Below are 12,394 nucleotides of genomic sequence, written 5' to 3' on the forward strand. Positions count from 1 at the left end.
GTGAGGCAGGCGGTGGAACCACTGAGCTAAATCCCCAGCCCATGATAGGTGATATTTTAAAAAGTGATGATGATAAAGTGGGACTCTGAGGGGAAATTTTAAATAGAATAATAATAGAATGCCTGTAAGAAAATGATAATAATTTAAATGGGAAAAGTCCAAAGATTAAGCACTCTACCCATCTGGACAGCTGACTGGCTCTGGATTCCAAATGAGGAAAAGTTAGGTTGTTGCTTTCTTAGCCAAACCAAATTATTCAGATAATTGGTACTAAAATGAAAATGCATGACCAGAAGTTCCATGTGGTCATGTGATGAAAGGGCCATTCCCTCTGTTGCCGACTGAGTGTCTGTGCCCCCATTCATATGTTGAAATTGAAGCCCCATAGTGGTGGTCCTTGGAGGTGGGGTCTTTGAGAAGTAATTGGGCTGTGAGGATGGAGCCCTCATGAATGAGATTAGTGCTCTTCCAGAAGGAACTCCAGAGTGCCCTCTACTGTCTTTCTGCCATGTGAGGATACAAGGAGACGTCAACAGTAACCCAGAACAGGGCCCTCACTGGAACCCACCATGCTGACACCCTGACCTCAGACTTTCAGCCTCCAGAACTGTGAGAACCACATTTCATTCATCTATAAAGTACTCAGTTCAGGGTATTTTAGTATACCAGCTCATGCAGACGGAGAAACCCTGCTTCAGGGTTCCCAGACTACTCAAGGAAAGACACGGGCCAACAGATAACTCCCAGTAGAGACGCATTCAAACAACAGGTGGTGACAATAGGTGACACCTACTAGGTGTTGTCCATGGCTCAGACACTGTTTTAGAGGTTTTCCATGTGGAGAATTCTCACTTCTGCCAACAGCTTTAGAAGCTAGAGACAGAAACTGGAGGCAAAGAGATGTAAGAAACATACCCAAGGTCACACAGCAAACAGATTTGCACCTAGGCAGTAAGTATGTCCAGCTTCTTACCAACATGCTATCCAGCTCCACTTTGGATGTGAGATGGGGCCGCCTCAAAAGGGAAGGGTTCCCCGAGAGAGAGAGAGAGAGAGAGAGAGAGAGAGAGAGAGAGAGAGAGTGTTGAACCTGGCCTTGAGGAGGCAGTAGAGAGGTTTATGAAGCAGAGGAGCAGCAACAGGAGGACCAGTAATTGGGGGTGTCTGTCTGTTCATGTTGCTATGGTGAGTGTCCTCTCCCAAACTCACGCTTGTAGGGAACAGGGAAAGGGGATGTTACTAGGACCTCTGCAGTAAGTCCTAGTCTCCTGCAAGCCATGGCAGCACAAGGCCAATTAACTTATATAGGAAAGGTAGAAAAAATGAAACTTGGAGAAGAAGCTGAGCTTTGGGCCTGATCAGTGCTGCTCTGGGGAGCAAAGACAAAAGGACATCCCACCCCCCCCACCCCCACCCCCCGCCAGTTTGCCATACCTTTTATTCAGTACATAGGGAGAAACAAATGTAACAGATAACTGGGGAGTGGCAGAATCTCTAGATTAATAAGGAACTATACAGATGAAGATTTGGTTCCTCCCAGGATGTCTCCCATAGGTGTGGTCTTGCCCTGGAGCATCAATCAGAGCACCGGATCATTGAGGTCTCAGTTGCAACCCGAGGCCAAGGTGAAATCATGTCTCTAAAGGCCATAGCTGGCCTGTAGGCAGAAGAACTACACCTAATCAAATGATTTTTCCCTAAACTTATGTAGCATTGCTCCTGAAACACACTGAAATTTAATTGTCATTGTAGCAGTGTTAAAAGGTTGGACCTCTAAGGGCTGATTGGATCAGGATGGGTCTGACTTCATGAATGGATTAATGCTGTTATGGTGGGAGTGATTTAGTTATCTTGGGAGTGGGTTCTTGTTAAAAAAAAAAAAAAAGAGTTTGGCTTGAAATGAAAGAGCATGTCAAAAGAACAATAAAGCACAAACTGAAAAGCTGTGTAGACTGCATCCAGAGAACTTTCAGGTTGTGCTTATAGGCATCCTGGAAATAAATAAACTAGAGGTTTACTAAGACTGGGGAAATTGTGTTACTAAAGAATCTAGGACCCTAAAACCAAGTGTCCCACATGACTCTACAAACTGAACTACAAAATATATGCAGCTCCCAAGAGGAATAAATCTGCAAAACTCTTTTCAGACATGGCCAAGAATAACAGACAAAGAAGGTCCTTCCTGAGTGCAGAAATGAAATCCATTCAGGAAACCTCCTCCACTGCCAGGATAGAGGTCTCTGAGACCCCTATTTAGCTGGTTTTCATCAATTCTATGGACAAGACACTGCTGGGTTTCTCATTTTTACCTCTCCCCACTTTGGCAGTACTGTGGATTGAGCCCAGAGCCTTTGCACCAAGGTACATCCCCAGCCATTTAAAATTTTTTTTTTATTTTAGGACACAACCTCAATAAATTGCTCAGTCTGGATTTGGTCCTCCTGCCTCCGCCTCTCAGAGTGCTGGAGTTGCAGGCATATGCCACCATGCCTGGCTCATTCTTACCTTTTCTGAATGGGAAGTCTATTTAAGGTTATCTACCATTTACTCCAAAGTAGTGACAAAAAGAAGGAAGTATCACCTTTAGTAGATAGATGGTCACCAGACAACTAGGAGCTACATCTGGACCTGAATGATAGGGCTGAATGTCACCAGGGATCATGGCCTTTGAGCAGGATCCAGGGGAAGGAGTGAGTGTCCTCTTTGTCCCTTGCTTGGAGAGAGAGAATGAATGTGAGAAGAAAGATACACACCAAAACTTGATAGCCAAAGTTGCAGGGAAGGGACGGTTTCTTAGCAACCCACCAAAAGTCATCTACTTTTTATTTCTGATCACATACTAAGGCTGGATTTCCCAGTCTCCCTTCTAGACTAATGTAATCACGCAACTGAATGCTTAGCAATGAAATGTGAATAGGTGTAATATGTGCCCATGCCTTCAGGACTGGAGCCTTTAGGAAAGTTATGCCTCCTCCACACTGTTCTCTTCCCACTGGCTGAAATCTGAATGCAGTAGGCAAGACTTGACCTTGGATAGAGACAAGGTTCTAGGGATGGAAGAGTAACAAGCTGCTAGAAACCCAAGTCTTCAAATCACTATGTGGAGGAGCTTCTACCAACCTGGAGGACTTGCCCTCGACTATTACATATGGGAGAAATCATTTTATTAAGACTGTGTTTATAACAACTTATTCTACCTTACCACAGGAATTTATCTGATACAAAAATTATCTTCTATATGTTTTAATCTTAGAAAAAAGAATATAATACACTTTTGAAAGCTTTATTTTAAATAAGTAAAATATTTAAAGCTCAGTCATTCTGGGGGTGGAGTCGATGGTGGAACTCTTCCTTTTTAAAATTTAAATTAATTTTAACTGATACATTAAAAACATAAAAATTATAAATATTTTTGAAGTGCTATGTGATGTTTCAGTATACCTTTACATTGTGTAATGTGTAATTAAACATATCTGCCTCTTCAAGCATTTATTATTTATGATAAAAACTTTCAAAATACTTTCTTCTAGCCTTTTAAAATATTACATTATTATTGTCTACAGTCCTCCTACTGTGCATTAGTATACCAGAAATATTTACTATTTAATTGTAACTTAATTCTTATTGGTCACTTCTCAGATTATAATGAATTATTACTAATTTAAAAGATTTAACAAAACATGGGAGGAAAAAATCAGAAAATAAAAATATTATTTTCTGATGTGGTACTTAGACATCTTTATAGTGCCACAGCAATTAAAATGTAAATATATTTCAATGTTGTTCAAACCTCCATTTCAAGCACAATTATTTAATGTCTATATCTTATGTAAAGTGGAGAATTTCTCTAGAGGAGATTGTTTTGCTTTCTACTATCTGAATAATACCTGACCCAGTATCTCACATGTATTTAATAAACATTCTCAAATGTATAAATTAATTATTTATTGAATGAAAGCTGTTAAATTTTTGATTTTAACTTTTTGTGAAAAAACAAGATGTTAATAGAATTATTTTTTTAAAAAATTACACTCTTTTTCACTTACCCTTAATGCTATCTTTTCTCACCAACAAACCTCTCTGAGTTACAATGCAATCTTAAATTTTCTTAAATCCGGAGTCACACTCTGAAATATGTCTGGATTTCAGTTTCTACCTTGAGTATGTCACACTCTAATATTTGATATTTATACAATGACACAGAAAAATAATTCTCTGGTAAAATATTATGAAACAGATCTTCTAACATCAACCCTAAACTTTCCTTTTATCAGTTTGAATTTAACTGTAGGAATTGTGTGCATTACTAAAAACTGGATTTGGTTCACAGTGAAAAGAAAATCAATAGCATGGTAGTTAACTCCTGGTCTTCTCCCAGAAATACCAACACAGAATTTATCCACAGACTGGAAGTAGGTTTGATTTGTTCTGCTTATGCAACAGAACAATGGATCAGCAGACAGCTTACACATAATGTCAGCATTACCAAAACTTTAGCTGGTAAACCCCCTTAATATTTGTATTCCAAATGTTCCAAGGCATTATTGTCTAAACATAAGAAAATTCATAATTTCAAGAGTGATATTTTATTTAACATTAAGGAATCCAACAGATCAGCACTTGAGTCCCTGTGTATAATTCTGAAAGGATAAAACTTTTATAAAAACACATCAACAAAACTGAACTAAGCCTGACAAATTGAATAATAGGAAAAAAATTGTAAAACAAATAATTACTTTCTTGCTTATTAAAGGTGAGAAATAATTTAAATAAATGATTTAACTTCAAATATATTCTGACAGTACTGAATATAAAATTGAAAATTAAGTCTTCAGCAGTCTGTATTTTTTTTTTTTTTTGATATTGGGGACCAAACTCAGGACCTTGCATTTGTGAGACAGGTGAAGTGCCACTGAGCTAAATCCCTGGCCCTTCTTCAGTCTGTATTTTTTTAATGTTTAATGCATGATGTATGATTTATTCACTCACATTCATTAGAAAACTATTTCTTGAGCATTGTACCAGAGGTTGCTTGTTGCCTCTCAATATACATGCTCTCCCTCTTTTAGAAGCTGATATTTAGAAGAACATATAGATGTCTAGAATAAAGACATGATCTTCAAGTCTCCATTTCAGTTAGGACTTTGGGTTAACCAGAAAAGTTATGTGAGAGCTTCTCTTTCTGTAATGACCTTAAAAGGCAGCTAGTGTATATTCTTTACCTTGTCATCCCACTCTAGAATGGGGATATGTAGAATGCAATTCTAATGAGAGAATCTATCTCCTGCACAAAAGAATAAGACCCATATCCTAGGGATGGCAGAACAGAAAACTAAAAACATGTGTGAAGTATTTGTAGATCAGAGCCACCATACCTGCATAAACTGCCCATGTCTAAACTAAAGCAAGGGAAAATAAAGTCCTATCTTTTTAAGTCACTATTATTTGAGGTCTTTATATAACTTTCAGTGAAATCTAATCCTAATGATACAAGCAGTATTAAAGTAAGTACAAATGAGTAAGGCAGAGTTCCTGCCCAAAGCCAGTTTGAAATTTAGCAATGAATACTGACAAATAGAGTACCATGTAGATTATGACATACATAATGGGTGTCCCGGGGCCAGGGATTTAGCTCAGTGGTTTCACCGCCTGCCTCGCAAACCCAAGGTCCGGAGTTCAATCCCTGGTACCAAAATAATAATAATAATAATAATGAGTGTCCCTCCTCCATTATGTTTCAAAACAGTTTTCTTCCATTGATAACAGCAATCATTTTCCTTTGGGGAAACTCTTCTCCCATACCATGAGGTCAAATTACTGTATAATCCTTAATCCCCACTCCTGAGCCAACTTTAGTTATTTATGTATGGGAGCAGATGTGGGAATATAATCAAATCTGGATAATGATGGTAGCTATTGTAATTGATTCAGGAATGAGTATATGAATTAAACATCAGCATTCAGAATTCCACCATATTAAGTAGCTATCACTGCATTATGTTGCATAAAAACAGTCCACAGCTCAGTGCAACAGCAAACATCTATTGTGGCTCTATAAGTCAGCTGGGTCTATCTAGCTTTAGCCTACAGGTTGGCTTCTGTTTTGCTGCTCCTGTCTCTTATCCTTCTTGTACCTGCATATTCATTGGTGAGTTTTTCTCAAGACCTGACGGGAGCACAAGAATCAGCACTAAAGTGCACATGCACATTTAAGGACCCTGCTCATGATATGTTCATTCATATCTCATTATGACAAGGGAGTATTTGCTGCTCCATATAGAGAACTCTAAAGTCACATGGGAGAGAGAGGGGATGAAGAAGTGGAAATAATAACACAACTGACTTTGCATATGTCTTGAATTTCCAATACCTTTATGGTCATGGTACCAGAAAACTGAGTCTGCTTGTACCAATCTTCCTAGCTAAATGCAGGAAGTACAGCTTCAAAAGGCCAGACAGGCCAAAAGTCTGTTATGAGAAAGACACAAAGCTATCACAAGTTAAAGAAGATACCATCTGAGTTTGTTTCACAATAGCCAGTGAAGGATGAACTGAAAAACTAGATAAAGGATCCACTGATGTAATAGCAAAGGACTCCAGCCAGTATGGAGGAAGAGATACCAGAATTTTCAGCTCTCAAAAGCAAACTAAACCCAAGTGGTGGTAAAATCCATTTGCTCTGGGAAGCTGAAGCAGGAGGATCACAAGTTTGAGCCCAGACTGGGCAACTTGGAGACTTAGTGAAAACCTGTGTTGGGATATAGTTCAATTGAGGGTTTTGGTGCAATCCCCAGTACAGTAAAAAAGAAAGGGAGAGAGAGAGAGAGAGAGAGAGAGAGAGAGAGAGAGAGAGAGAGGAGTGATTTAAAACCCTGTAACACGTACTGTACAAACATGTGATTCTTCATACAAAGGAAACAAATGAGATGAGCCCTACAATTGCCTTGTAAGTATTTTGAAAACATCTTAGCTGGGCATGGTGGTACACATCTGTAATCTCAGAGACTGAGGCAGGAAGATCACAAGTCCAAGCCTAGCCTGGGCTACATAGTGAATTCAAGACCAGCCTGAACTACATAATGAGACCCTGTCTCAAAACAAACAGACAAACAAACAAACAAGAACACAATCCACCTAAGGAAATTCAAGTAAAACTGTGCTGAGGAGGAAAAACTTGAGTTTGGAGAGTATGAGGTGGCTGGAATTTGGAATTTGTAACAGTACTAGAAAGGAGAAAGTACATACTTAAGTTTTTGGCTGAATACTAAGCTATTCATGTGTAGGCTGAAATTCCAAGAGGCTGTGCAAAAATTAACCACAAAGGAAAGAACAAACCTCTAAGAACATGTGTTATTTGAGTTTTACTCAACTAAGGTATAGAATATTTATTGAACATCTGTGACATAAAATAGTGAGCCAGGAAATCACCCCTTAAGGACAGGAGTAAAATATACTTACAAGAAAATAGACTAGCCAGGAATTTAGCTCATTGGTGCTGCCCCCTGCCTCGCAAGCGCAAGGTCCTGAGTTCAATCCCCAGTACCAAAAAGAAAGGGAAGACAATAGTCTACACCTTTACAAAGTCCAAAAACAAGCCTCAAAAGGATCAAGGTGATGACTGCTAGAGAAATAGTTTCCCAAAACAAAAATCAACCCTCTCTAAAATTTCAGATATTCAATTATTAGTTTTATAATGCTAAAATAACAAATTAACACAAAGTTAATGACTTAAAATAAAACTCATTATTTCACAGTTCTATAGGAAAGACATATAGTACAGAGTGGCCTGCCTAGTCGGATCCTCTATTTAGAATCTCACAAGGCTAAAATCAATGTATTCTTAGGTGGTTGGAATGAGTTTCTCAATCCACTTAGGTTGTTGACTTGAGTTTAGTTCCTTTTATTTTAGGCCTGATGTTCCCTTCCCTTGCTGGCTATCAGTTGACAGCTGTCATTGCTTCCAGAACAATGATAAGTCAAGTTCCTCTAATTCTTCCAGTTGCTTTGACTTCCCTTCTGTTATCATTGCTTTTTTTTTAAAAAAAAAAAAAAGAGAGAGATCTGTTTTTAAGGATCCATATGTCTAGACTGGATTCCCTTCAATAATCCATAATACTGTACCTATTTTAAAGTCCATAACTATTATAGGCATCTAAGTTAGATAAAAATTAATACACTGTCAGAAAGGGACTGGGCTCTGAAGGAAGTCAGTGGAGAAGATGAGAACACATCAAAACTGTGGTTGAAGGGGCATGTGAAGATGGCAAGACCTTGAGATTAAAATCACAATGGCCAGATTTACATACTTCCCTAAGGGATGAATGGACGCTTGAGATTATACTGTAACTGGTACCATCCTTCTGAGATTTCCTATAGAAATGGACCACTATCTCATCAGGGGTGGGCCATCTTCTCTCACTCACTAAGACTAAGACCAACCCTAAGATTAAGAAGACTAAGACTATAGATAATGGGCCAAGGTTAATGATGTTATCCATATGCCCTTGCTACATGCCCTGCTTCATGGATCAATATTAGCTAAGTGGCTATACTTGTAATTTTAATGATTATAGTTTGATCCATTTTGTACTCACCTCATGACCCTGCCCTATAAAACATTCTCAGAGAGATGACTTTGGCAGCAAACCAATTGTGACCCCTCCTGTCTCTCAGGAGCTATTCCTATTCCCCAATAAACTTTTCCTGTTCAAAAACTCTTTTGTCCTTTGGAATTTATTCTTTTATTTCAGAGAACATAAATTCAGCATATCTGACATCTAGCAGGTTAGGACTTACATCTCTCCTGTATCATAACCTTAATTATACCTGCAAAAGTCCTTTTGGCTAAATTGCAAACATATTCACAAGATCCAGAGACTAGGGTGTGGATATTTTGGGGAGCTATTCTGCTGACCAACCCAACATTATCACATGTGCAATGCAGCATCCGAATAATATTAGCATCAAATAATATTAGCTAAAATGCAAGAAAATATTTTCTATACCCAGGAAGAAAAAGAAATCTGTAATGGAAACAAGCAGCAGTGACTAAATGGTGAAATTAGTAGATACGGATGGTTTTTTTCAACAAAACTTGCAAAGACAGGGGAATGGGAAAAAAATAAGAACCAAGATACATCATGTAAAGGTACAAGATCCCATTGATGAATGTAACTGTATTGTATACCTAAAATGTACCAATAAACTTAATGGAAAAAAACCCTGCAAAGATTTATTTTTTCTGTGCTCTAGAAAAAAATCTGATGAGTTTCTTTTCTTTGAACAAAAATGAATGTAACAAACAGCAGTTATTGGAGAGTAAGTGAATGATACCATCACTAATTTCTCTTCCCACTTTTAAGAAAATTGAAACATTTAAAAAACTGATACATAAAAACACAAAAATTATATATATATATATTTATGGGGTTCTATTTTAATGGGGTTTTTTTGGTACTGGGGATAGAATTCATGGCCTTTCTCTTGCCAGGCAGGTGAGGTGCAGCTGAGCTACATCCCAGCCTTGGGGTTCCATTTTGAAATATGCATACATTGTGTAATGTTTGAATCTGATTTTTAAAGTTATTTGTGAAATTTTTTATTGGTACATTTTAGATATACATAATTATAACATTCATCATATGGAATTTGTACCTATACATGATATATCTTGATTCTTTTTTTCCCATTCCCTTCCCCTCCATTCAATGCCACTTCCCCTCCTTATTTACAGAAGCTATGTTTCCATTTTTTCCCTTCTATTCTCTTTCTCTTGTCCCTTTCTTCCTTTCCCCCATTTCCTTCCCTTCTTCCCCTCTTCATTTGAACATTTTCTTCCTATTTCCCAATATCTATTATATATATTTGGTCCTTATTTACATTTTCAGTTTCTCACATCAGAGAAACAATCCAGTAAAAATGTGTGTCCAATTTATTTCACTTAAGAGTATGGTACCAAGGTGCATCAAGTTAGCTAGCAAATGTCTCAAATTTATCCTTTATGGCTAATTAGTGCTCCATAACATGAAAAAACAAACAAAACACATCTTTATCCATTCATTGGTTGATGGGTATTTGGGCTGTTTCCAAGATTTAGCTATTACAAACTGTGCAGCTATAAACATGGGTGTGGATATATCGCTGTGGTATAATGCTCACAGTTAATTCTTTTGGGAAGACATGAAGAAGGGGAATAGCTGGCTCAAATGGAGGATAAGGATTTTAAAATAGCAACTTTAAATGTATTTCATGGTTTAAAGAAAAACATAAAGACATTGAGAAAAAATGCAACCTAACAAAAATAACTAATGGAATTTATAGCCAGGTGTGGTGATGAACACCTGTAATCCCAATACTTGAGAGGCTAAGGCAGGAAGGCAGCAACAAGTTGAAGGCCAGCCAGAACTGTATAGAGAGACCCTGTTTTAAACAAAACAAAACTAAGCAAATAGAATTTCTGTTGTTGAAAAATATATCAAAAATGAAACTTTCGGGCCGGGGATTGGCTCAGTGCTTTCGTCACCTGCTGCGCAAGTGCAAGGACCCGAGTTCAATCCCTGGTACCAAAAAAAAAAAAAAATGAAACTTTCAGTGGCTGATTTAAAATCAGATTACATGCTGTAGAAGAGAAAATTAGTAATCTGAAGTTCAGAGAAGAAAATGCTGAAAAGTACAATAGTAATTTCTGGCATGATCTCTGTTGTGCCCAGATTGCAAAGTCCCAAAGACCACCAGGAAGCCGTTCCCGACGCAAGCACACGAGGGTCGTTTATTCAAGCTCGAACAGGGGCTCCCAACCGTCACCAACGCAGCGGATCAGAATTGAGAGCCCCGAATTTCAAATTAGAGGGGTTTTTATAGAGGTTACAGCAAGGTTTGGAGATTTTCCATTTAGCAGTTACATGATTGGTCGGCATTTAGCAAGCATAAAGTGTACATTTCTGATTGGCTAGGCTCATCGGGGTTGAGGGGCGGTTACATGTAGGTTTTACGGGGGAAAAGAGAGACAAAGGTTAGTGGTCGACTATCACGTACTGATGGTCAGCAGACACACTATTAGTCACGACCATTACGTACTGACAGTCGGCACATCTACAGATTGTTCTATGGATAGGGGGCCCGGAACATTCTTTTCCTAGGCAAACAGATGGTTGAGTAATTAACATAGGAACTTTGCTTCGTTACAGATTGTGTCTTTTGTCCCAGAGCAAGCACATTTTAACCATTAATTTGTGAGAGACTAGGGGAATAGTGGAATTTAGCAAAATGGAGTCGCTTTGGTCTCACAATCTCAATCAATCTTAACATATGTATAACTGTAATCCCAGAGGTTTAAACTTTTTTCATAGATTTGATGAAAAATATTGACCTAACAGTAAAAAAACTCAACAAACTCAAGTAGTATAGACACAGGAAAGAAAACCAACAAAGATATACATTAATCAAATTATCATTGCAAATAATGTGAAAATATTGAAGTAAACAAAAAAAGACATATACAAGGGGAAAAGTTAAGAACTACTGTTGACTTCTTATCAGAAACAATGCAAATCCAAAGAACATGGTGTATTAGTCAGCTTTCTCATTGCTGAGACAGGATAGATGCCACCCACAACCAATAGGAAAAGAGATTTAATTTGGTTCATGTTTTCTAGTCCATTGTTAGCTAGCTCCAAGGCAAAAACATCATGGCTAAATGACATAGTGGAGCAAAGATACTTAGTTAAAAGAGGTCAGGAAGCAAAGTGGAGAAACAGTGCCACACAAGAACGAGCTAGGGCCAATATGTATTATCCAAGTCATGGCTCCATGACCTACTCAGACCCAGCAAGGAGCATGCTTTACTAATCTACTAGGCATTCTTAATCCAATGACAAATCAGGATTAATAGTTACAAATGGAATAATATCTCTAAAGGGCTAAAGAAAAAGCCCTAGTGCTACAATTCCATATTTACTTAATGTATCCTTGAAAATGAAAGTGAAATAAAGACATTTCAGACAAACAGAAGCTGAAAGAAGCTCTCATCAGCAGAGTTACACTATAGGAAATGTCAAAGGAAGCTCGCAAGTGAAGTAAAATGATACCAAATCAGTCCAAATGTACACAAAGTTTTTGTTTTTGTTTTTGGGTACCGGGGATCAAACTTAAATGTACACAAAGTAATGAAGAACACTGGAATTAGTAATATGTTGACAATGATATTTCATCCATTTTAACATTTTTTAAAAGATAATTGATCAAGAAGAAATATTGTATTTTATCCAAGTGGGATCAATCCTTCCACTGCCTAGAAAGGGGGACAGGATGGCTGGTGCTAAAGAAAGAAAAATAATAGAGACTTGCATAATTTCAGAGTACCTGGAGGGGCAGGAGGACAGTGCCTCAGAATGGG

This window comes from Heterocephalus glaber, unplaced genomic scaffold (assembly GCF_053883595.1).
Source record: "Heterocephalus glaber isolate CG9 unplaced genomic scaffold, H.glaber_assembly_v1.0 deba00000122, whole genome shotgun sequence".
NCBI lineage: Eukaryota > Metazoa > Chordata > Mammalia > Rodentia > Bathyergidae > Heterocephalus > Heterocephalus glaber.